Raw genomic sequence first — 10,069 nt, 5'->3', positions numbered from 1 at the left:
CCTTCTAAAGCTCATCAAAAGATTTTACAGCCAGTGTGTAAATGCCCTGTGAAATACAAGGCTGCTGGATATTATTGAGGACAAGAGCACAATTCTGAAAGGAGTTGGACATGTTTGTGGAAAAGGAGGATTTACAGAACAAATGTGTGTTTTTTGGAAAGCCTTTCTATGCTGATGAATAAACTTGATTCACATTAACAGAGATGAAGAAGAAACATAACTTGAATTCTCTCCCTTCGCTTTCCTTTGGTCATTGTGAGAACTGGGATGCCAGAACTGTGCTCAGCAGAGCAATCCCTATTTCCAACGTTAGGCTCCTGCTGTTTATTCAGAGCTCGTCCATTGACCCATATTCCTGTCACAAACTGATGAAGCACACATGTCAGAAGGACTGCCTGAGATGTAAAGCAGTCAGTGAAAAGGAAAAGGCAACTGGAGGGTATAAAACAAGTAGTTTTTTACTAGCGACTTCACGGTGATGAAGCTGGGAGTTATGGCAGGGCAGTGGCACATGTCAGGACAGTCTGAAGGAAATAAATGATTGGAAAGCTCAGCCCAAGGAAAGCATCTGCAGTCCTGCACTGGCTGGAGCACCGATCCCTTGCTCTGAGTGTGCAGAGAAAGGAGGCTCCCAGGAAAGGTAGGCACTGTGTGGGAAGGGAGAGCAGATCTAATTCCATCAGAAAGCAGTTCTGCAAAGCTTGTGTATTCAGATACTGAAGAATTGCTCTTGGCAGATAGCAAATGCACATCACATCCTGTAAATCTTTCCTAAAAGGGCATCACAGATTAATCTCTCTGCTGGAGTTCTTTTTTTTTCTTTTCTTTTTTTTTCTTTTTTCCAGATCATCATTTATCAATTTAATTTAACATTACTTCAGTTGCTAAGGAGCCATGATTGGAAACCTGAACCAAACAGGTTTGAACACTAATGCCTGGTCAGCACATGGGAAAATATTCAAATAATCAAGCTGAAATCTATTTTCTCCAGCCACACTGTGCTCAGAGACATGGAAATGCTCCCTGTTATATATGATAACACTGTTTATTAGTGGAGGGTTGGAGAGAATAGCAGAATCACAAAAGGTTCAATAAAAGTGACATGCAAATTAATCTCATTAGGCTTGAAATTGAACTGCTTTCCTCTCTCCTGGCAGAGATAACTCAAGGATACCATAATTACCTGTGTCTCTGTACTGCATTTTGTAGCATGATGCTTCTGCTACATACCACAATGCAGTAAATTTCCATCATGCCATAGATGGGAAGAGAAACGTTTACTCGGTGCTATGTGAAATGATGACTAAAACTTTGGGGAGTATTTTGGGAAGGGACATTGAGTGGAGATCTTTATTAGGTTACTGGGTCATCGTGAACTCCAGAAATGGAGAAATTTTGATCATCTTTCCAAGAAGGTGCACAATGGGGGCTGTGGCACCGCGCTGAAGCTTCATGTGGGGTCACCTGAAGAGACTCAAGCCACTGGATGGAGCAAAGCAGAGAGACAGTAGTTTTTCCAGGTGAGTATTTTTCAAAGAAAAGGATAAAGAGATGTTTCTAATAAGATACTGCAACATAGATAATAAATAAGCAATATAATATCTGTACACAGACACGCACACATACACACACGCGTTATGAAGGGCTCCTTTTTACTCATTAATTCTGTTCTCAGTTAGAAAATCACAGCTGAAAACAATCACTTCTTTATGGAAATAAAGAGTTTTCTGATTTTTTTTTTTTTTAATTTTTCCACTTTTTGGGGGAAAAAATGGAGAAATGCAGGCCATAGCCATTTTGTTTCAAAAGAGTGAAAAAGACATTTTGAAAAAGGAAGGAAAGAAAAGAGCTGATTGATTTCTATATTTGTAACCTATTTTTATAAATTTTGATTTTGTAACAGTATTTTTCAAAACCTAACTATGTTTTTCAGTTCAACTCTTGCGTAGATCTTCCAATAAACCCATCAACATTGCATTGGGAGTGCTTCAGCATGAAACCAGGAGAGGATGCTTGTCAGAAAATAGGCAAAATGCCCCAAATTGGATTTGGAGTGGGCTCAGACCAATACTTCACTGGTTTGATTCATGCCCAAAGCCAGACATTTCCCAGTTCTTCCAGGCACAGCTCTGTCTGCCAGCTGGGCAGGTGGGCACAAGCCATCACTCTGCTCACCCCATGATGATCACAGGCAGTCCCATGTCTGCCCCAGCACTTCCACTTCTCTATTGCATCCTCAGACCACTTCCCACGATCCTTTAAGCAATAAGCTTTGGTCTGATATTGCATAATCTGTTAAGCATATAGAAATCAGGAAGACCAGGCTAATTTTTCCCTTCTACCAGCAGAACAAGTTCAATGTTACTGCCTGATAAAAGATATAACTTAAAAAAATCAGATGTTTCTCCTTGGGAGGGGAAAATCAGATGCTCCTTAGCATTTTAAGTGACTTTAAGTCCATGTTTCCTGCAGTTTTCCTGGCCTTTTGCAACATCCCCCAACTTCATTTCTGGTCTTAAACAATAAAGATGAAATCAGTCATTAAAAGCTCTTGGAAATTTAATCAATCATCCGGTGTTCTTGGAATAAAGCACTTCAAAGTACTTGCATTTACTAAATAACATTAGGTCACGATGATGAAGTGCTCGTATCCTCAGTGCTCGTATCCTCAGTCCCCAGCTTCTTGCAGGGAACACAAGACAGAGCTGTCTCTGCCTCATAGCACTTCACAAAGTTCAGCCATGGACACTGTAGCACAGCACAGCGATGGGAGGAGGAAAGCACGAACCTTCCACATTTCTCTAGGCTAGTCTTAAAGGTTAATAGAAAGGGGACAGTGGATTTCTTAAGTTAGTGCCTTGCATATTAAACTCCGTGTTGAATGCAGGGCTAGAGTGTTGCTTGTTTGGTTACAGAAACTTGCAGCAGCTGATTTTATCCACAGTGCCACCAAAATTTATCTACCTCACGTCTGGAGAGTTGTTTCAGGAAGAGATGACAGATGCTGCTAGCAATAACAAAAGCACATGCCCTTTGGAAATACAACCGAGATGCAAACAACTTGATGAGCTGCTTCCAGAAGTACCAGCACACCTGGCTGCAGGGAGAGAATCATTCAGATCTGCTCCCTAGGGATCCCTGTGGGTGAGGAGCCTGGTGGGACTTCCCAGCTGTGTCACAGCGGGGGCATGTAGTGATGCTTTGGGCTCATAGCAATGCGTATGGCTTGGTGCAATGCTTGTTCTGTGAACCCCATGACAGTGATCTGCAGAGCTCTGCAGGGCCAAACAGGGGTTCACCAGGAGCTCAGTTAACCACAGCATTTGTTGTAAATGCTTTCAGGAGGGACTGAACTTGATGCTGTGGTCAAGTTGTTGGCTGTGTCTTCCTCCTCATAAATACGTGCTGAATATTTTGAACCAATCTTCCTTAAACTATAGATTCTTCCCTTCGGGTCATTCCCTAGTGACAGTTTGTTCTTTACATTGAAAGAAACTGCTTCCTCATCCAAAAAATGAAATGCCTTCCAGAATGGCCTAATAAAACCAAGCTCTCTCCCCATCTGCCACCAGGCAGGAGCCATTTCAGCAGCCTGCAGGGGCCATACCACTGCTTTGTCACAAGAGCATCCCGCTGCATGCTCTTCCCCTGCATGTTTCTTTTGCTTGGGTGTGTAATTAAATATGTGTTACTCTTGCTGTATAAAAAACGGTATTTGTGCTTGCCCTTATCTTGAAAAATAATGTTTAAGGTTAAGATCATGTTTAAACAACAAGCATTTTTCTTTTAATTAAGATTCATTCAGGCTCCCATCTGTAGTCTAAGCTATGAAGTCCTAATGAACGGATAGCCTAATTATGGTCATTCTGTAATTGAAATAATGGTGTGCCTCAGAACAAGACTATTACATTGCCAGATAATGAACTAATGAGCTCCAAAGGAGGACTAATGAAGCCCTGTTAAAGACTTGCAGTTCTTTTGAGGACGTGTCAGCTTGCAAACACCTCGTTGTAGTATTCAGACATGTAACATAATATATAGCATGACATGTCCAAAGATTTATATCTAGGTATTGGTAATGGCTGCAGCCAAAGCACTTGCCAAAAAGCACAGGAATCAATTATTAATACAAGACAGAAGAAAATAAGCCAGAGGAGGCTGCATGAAATGATGTAGGAGACAGATTAAGTGTATAAAAGGGGAAGTCAGTGGGAGTCAACACCAGGAGAAACGATCAACATCTGCTACAATATTGGTCCCATCAGATGAAACCTGCTCCTTCCACTCTTTGATTGATGAAATATGCTTGGCTCTGATATTTTTTCTTGCCTAAATGACCAGCCCTAATCATGAGCTCCACACATTGCTGCTCTCTCCATCGTTCAGCTGGTCAGGAAAGAAAAGATAATTACAGAATGTTTGTTTAGTAATTGTCTGATTCTATTTTGGAATTTGCTTCTGCTGCTAACGAATGTGACTCCATTATGTCATTTATCATGCGAACAGTCAGGTTGAAGAACATTTCAAATCAGAACCTATTTTGGTTTGCATGAGATATAACCCCACAGAACGACTGACAGCATGTGTGAGCAGAAAAACTCCATGCCTGCAAATGATAGGTGATGTGATTTCACAGGATAAAAAGCTTAAGGAGGTCTCTTCTTTTTACCAGCAGAGAAGAGTGCTCAAGGGGAAGGCAAAAGTTGCAGCCCCAGATTTATCCTCATGAGGAAATTCAGATTACAGTTTGTTAAATTGGCTTGCTGGGAGACTTTTCCATAGAAAACTGCCGCATACTGCAAGGTAGAAAATTTACTTAGAGCTTGAACTTGCTGAATAGACTCTAAAGTTACATTAAGTACGGAGGAAAGATGTTGTAATTATAACTCAGATGGAGCAAGACCAAGAGACGAGCTCAAAGGAGGCCCAGCCAGACAGGTACAGATACATCTGGGTAGGAACATGGAGTCACAGCTCTTGTCCAAACACCTCCCTCCTCACACAGCCATACACAGAATTCCCTGAGTTACAGTGTAGCACCAGGTAGGTAGCATTTCTTCTAATTCAATCTGACCCAAGCTCTCATTCATTAGGATGGATTCTCACATATCTTCACTGTGCTATGTCCAGGAGTCTTGCTGGGTGAGCCCAAACGTGGTGGCTTGTGCTCATCCAGGAGAAAGGCATCAGGAAGCACACAGCTGTGTGAGAACAAACTGAACGTTTTTTTTCTAAGTGTATTTTTGACCTTAAAATAATTTGTTAACTGATTGCACAACCATGGGGTTGAGAAACTTACCTCAAGGGACTGGTCAAAGCAAAAATACCCATTTTAATAGGGTATCTTCCCAGTAATAGTGCAACAGAAGTTGTTTGACAATACTTTGGATAATATATTGAAGGCTGTAGGTGACTAATAATAGCAGGCTATTTTTTTCCCCTAGAAATATGAAAGTAAAAAAAAAAAAAAAGATGGTTTAGAGAGACCAAAACTATTTATAAACTGAAGAAGAATTCAGTGAAGAGTTTTGACTAAAAAGGAGTGGAGGGGAGAATTTTAATGTTCTGGAAATAGAAGAAAAATCTTAAAGAAAAAAAAAAACCCAGAAATTTGAAGTATTTTTAATGGTTTTTAAGAGTTTAGTAGCTCATATGAAAGAATACCTTTGATGCAGATGAAATGAAGATTTCATGTTTGATGGGATGGACAATGTTGCTCTGAAAAGTCCTCTAACTTCAGCCTTCTGAGGAAGGCTCCCTCTGTACTCAGTGCTGGTGAGGCTGCACCTCAAATATCGTGTTCAGTTTTGGGCTCCTCAATACAAGAAAGACTTTGATGGGTTGTAGTGTGTCCAGAGGGGGGCAAAGGAGATGTGAAGGGTCTGGAGCACAAGTCTTATGGGGAGAAGCTGAGGGAATTGTGGTTTTTCAGTCCAGAGAAGGGGAGGCTCAGTTATCGCTCTTTACAACTCTGAAAGATCTCAGCCTCTTCTCCCGGGTAACAGTGGTAGGATGAGAGGGAATGGCCTCAAGTTGCACCAGGTTGGAAATTTCTTCTCAGAAAGGATGGTGGTGCATTGCCACAGGCTGCCTAGGGAGGTGGTGGGGTCACTGTGCATGGAGATGTTCAGGAACCGTGGAGATGCGGCACTGAGGGACGTGGTCAGTGCACATGGTGTGATAGGTTGATGGTTGGATTAGGTGAGCTTGGTGGTCTACTCCAACCTTAATGATTCTGTGGTTCAGTGATTCTGTGACGGGCAGAGGCCTTCAGCTCACCCAGGACCTGTCATCCGTGCCCTGCTCAAAGAAATAATAACACAGGGCAGTTTAAATGAGAAAATAATAGAGCACTGAGTATGATCTCAGGCTTTATTTGCTCTCCATTTCAGCCAATTACCCTCCTCCAAAGTTTATCTGTCATGTTGTGAGGACAAAGTATTATACCCACGAGATGTTTTAACTCTCAGCCTTCCAAGCAAGTCTCCACATCGCTAGTTAATTACTTGGGAGCTCCAGGGCCAAGGCTGCCTTGTGACTCTGCATCTCCCAGCTGATGGCTTTGTGCCACCAGGCAAGCATCTCGAGGTTCCAGGATGCCTTGTGCCCCTGTGAAATTCAAGTTCATTCTTTTTCTGCTCCCCTCGCTTCCTCCTTGCAAATTTATGACTTGCTAACAAATGCATTGCTCTTGATTCCCTCCTCTTCAGTGATCTTTAAGATCTCTCATTTCATACAGAAAAGGCAGGTGGGTGATCTGCTTCCAAAAAAGAAGAGTTCCCATAAGCGTGGCTTGTGTCTTCAGGCTGCCTATATTTCTATCCAATTTCCCTTAACTTAATTCAGTCTTTTTCTGTCAAATTACACAGCGGTAATTAACTGCCCTAACCAAAGCAGCTTCCTCAAAGGTGCCCACATTCCTGTGAGAGCTGTAGGTTGCCGTACCCACACACGCAGGCAGCATCCTTTCATCATTCTGCACACAAACTGAGCACTTCCTCTGCTGATCTTTACAGCTGTTCTCTGAATGCCATCCACAATTAATGAAATATTCCTGTGGCTTCACCCCATCCTACAAAAAACGTTGTCCAACCTTTTTATATGCTAGGAGGTTAATAATATTTATTGCACCTTGATGAATTTTGGCTCAGTCCTTCTTCCTGCTACAGGAAAGAAAATAGTCTTGAACACTGTTGATTTTCCCTTGAAGACAGAAGTGGAACCTCAGAACTGGAAGTTACCCTGCACATCCCTACGTCTTCTCTTCTGCTTTCACAGAGCTCAAGATGACATTTGTAATCCCACCGATTTCCATTTAAAAACTGATTGCTCTGTTAGGCTATTTTATGGCAGATTCCAGGGCTCTGCTCCAGAATCATTCCTCCCTGGTGCTTCGGGAGGAAGGAATGATGGGGTGGGTTCAGCAGAAGCCGCCCCCACCCTCTACTGAGATGCACCAGCACATCTCCCTATGTGCTCCTGCACTGATGTTGGCCTGGAGCAGCTGCACTGAGCTGCTCTAACACATGGGAAATCAATAGCAGTTGGGGTGGGAGGAATTAAAGCACGATCCTGGTAATTGTGCAAATGCAAATTTATTACTCCAGAGTCTTCTCTAATGTAAATCCAGAGAGGTCAATGGAGTTAAAGCAAAACTGGCCATTCTGCTTTTTCTGTTCTGCTTATTTTTATAATGATGGATTGTAGCTATTGAGAGAAAGGAAATTTCAATGCCTGGAATTACACTAACGGGGGAAATGAACTACAAGGATGCCAGGAATCATTCTTTGTGCAGATGGGTGTTCTACCTGACCACAGAGCTGGACAATGCCAGAACTTCCACCAGTACGAACTGCTGCAACTCCGTTAGTACAGGAGCAGAGTCCTGCCCCTTGGTTACGATATGCCAGCCTGTTATGGAGGAATTCCCAGTCTAGGGAAGCAGAGCCATCTCTGTACATTCATAGCCTTGCTAACCTGCAGGTACCCCATCCATACACAGCGTAGGGTTTTCTGCAGATTTTGAGCTTGCTGTTGCTTGTGTAACCTTTCTTGGTGTTACACACAAGTGTTGTTTTCCTTAAGAAATCCTTTATTTATGCACAGATAAACTGAAAGTCTAAAGGTTAATGTTGCTTCATCGCTGTTAAAGTGAAATCAAAGATTTAAAAGGCCATTCTGCAGAATGATGTTGCGTTTCTAGGGGGAAAAAATAAACTGTTATTGATTATAATAATATGCTTTTGGAATGTGCTAATGGATTTTTTCATTCCCCACATGATGTTCTCTTTTTTTTTTTTCCATAAGCATTGCAGTTCATTATGGGAAAGCTACTCAGAAAAGCTGGGTTTTGTTCGGAGAGAAAAAAAAAGGTTATTGAAAGAACTAATAGAACATCAAAACACCTATATAAGCATATGTGAAAACAGGAAGAGGTTTCACAACTAAAACGTGATGTCTGAAGGCTTTTCCTTCTTTCGTATGTTCTTTGAAATTGACTCAGGGAAAATATTGCATTACTTCAGTGTCTTTTCCGTTTGTGTTGGTCAAGAGCAGCTCTGTCAGTGAGCCATCAGACAGAGGAGCGTGGTGTCTGGAAACAACTCCAGAGACCACTCTGTGTAGAAATATCCAGTGATAGGAAACTGGCCAGACAGCCAAGACTGTACTCAGACTATCTGGCTTTATTAATCTGCTGACAGCCCGCTGCTTCCTGCTGGTACCTGTGAGCAAGCAAGGTGAGCTGCAGCTAATTAATGGCAGGGCTAGGGACTTTTCAAAGGCTGATTGAGACAGACGCTGCTCTGTGAAACACCCACCAACCCTGCTGAAGGGTCCCTACAAATGCCATGGTTTGACAATTTATGCCAATGGGGGGCGTTTGAATGTGCTGCGTGGATGGATGTTCATGCATCCTAAACCCAAACTGTGTCCTGGTGTGTAGGCGTGGGTCAGATACCTGCCAAACGCGTTGAAACCTTTGGCAGGATGAGGAGATAATCTCCATTGCTGATTTGAAGTGTTTTAGTTTGTATGAAACACAGACTCACAGGAGTGGAAAATCTCTCTGGCCTTAGGCAGTATCAAAACATTTGTGACAGAAATTTGAATGGACTTAGGTGCAAGTCATGTAAGGTCAAGTTTCCTTTTGTGAACTGTTTGCGTTAGCAGTGCTCCCACCGTGGCAACACGGGGGAAGAGATGCTAACGACATTTAGCACATGAGCATGGACAACAGCTATTTGCTACATCCCCAGGAATAAATGGAGATGAACTCACAACGAAGCCGTGCTTCCAACCCCTCCTCACTCTTCAAGGCTGTTGCAGAGGCTCACGCAATGTGCTTCGCTGGGGAGCAAGGCAGTTTGAGATCTGGTTTGGACACGGCCAACATGGCAAATAACGCATGGGATGTGTTAGTGAAGGCGATCTGACTCTGAAACAGTTGCAGCTTGTTGTGCATTTCAGCAAAGGAGAAGCACTCACCTGTCTGAAAGCCACGTGTGCCTGCATGACCAGCACAGGCTCCTCATTGGAAAATGCTCCCAGCAGAATGCATGCATCCCTTACACGTGTGTGCGGGTGAACTCCGCTTCCTCGACAGAAGCAGATGGGCAGCCCATGTGCTGCTATGCTAGCAGTGTCTGTCATTCTCTGGTTCTTCTCTGTCCTGTATCTCAGGTTATCAGGCGTGCTCTTCTCAACGCCATTTAAAATGTAGGTGTAAAACACAGAAGGCACGTTCATTTATAACTACACAGACTATAATTATATGTAGTCTAGGGCTTGTTTCCTGAACTGGGAAGGAGGAAAAATGGGTTAGGTGGGTGTGAGTAAAGTAGCAAGCGCGAACATGTCTTTTAGAGGTTATGAAACTGCCTTGGTCTCCCAGTATCAGAAATGCTGGCTAAGAACAAACGAATCAGAAAGAAAGCTTTATGCAGGCTGGGAGTTGGGGCAAACATGAGAGAACTGGGAGCTGACAGGAGAATAGTAACAAGTTTCTGGTCTAGCCGGGGAACTTATTGCTGGAAGCACGAATGGAGGAGAAATAAGAGGCCACTTCCAC

This window comes from Tetrao urogallus (genome assembly GCF_951394365.1).
Source record: "Tetrao urogallus genome assembly, chromosome: 9".
Classification (NCBI taxonomy): Eukaryota; Metazoa; Chordata; class Aves; order Galliformes; family Phasianidae; genus Tetrao; species Tetrao urogallus.
This window is presented reverse-complemented; position numbering follows the sequence as displayed.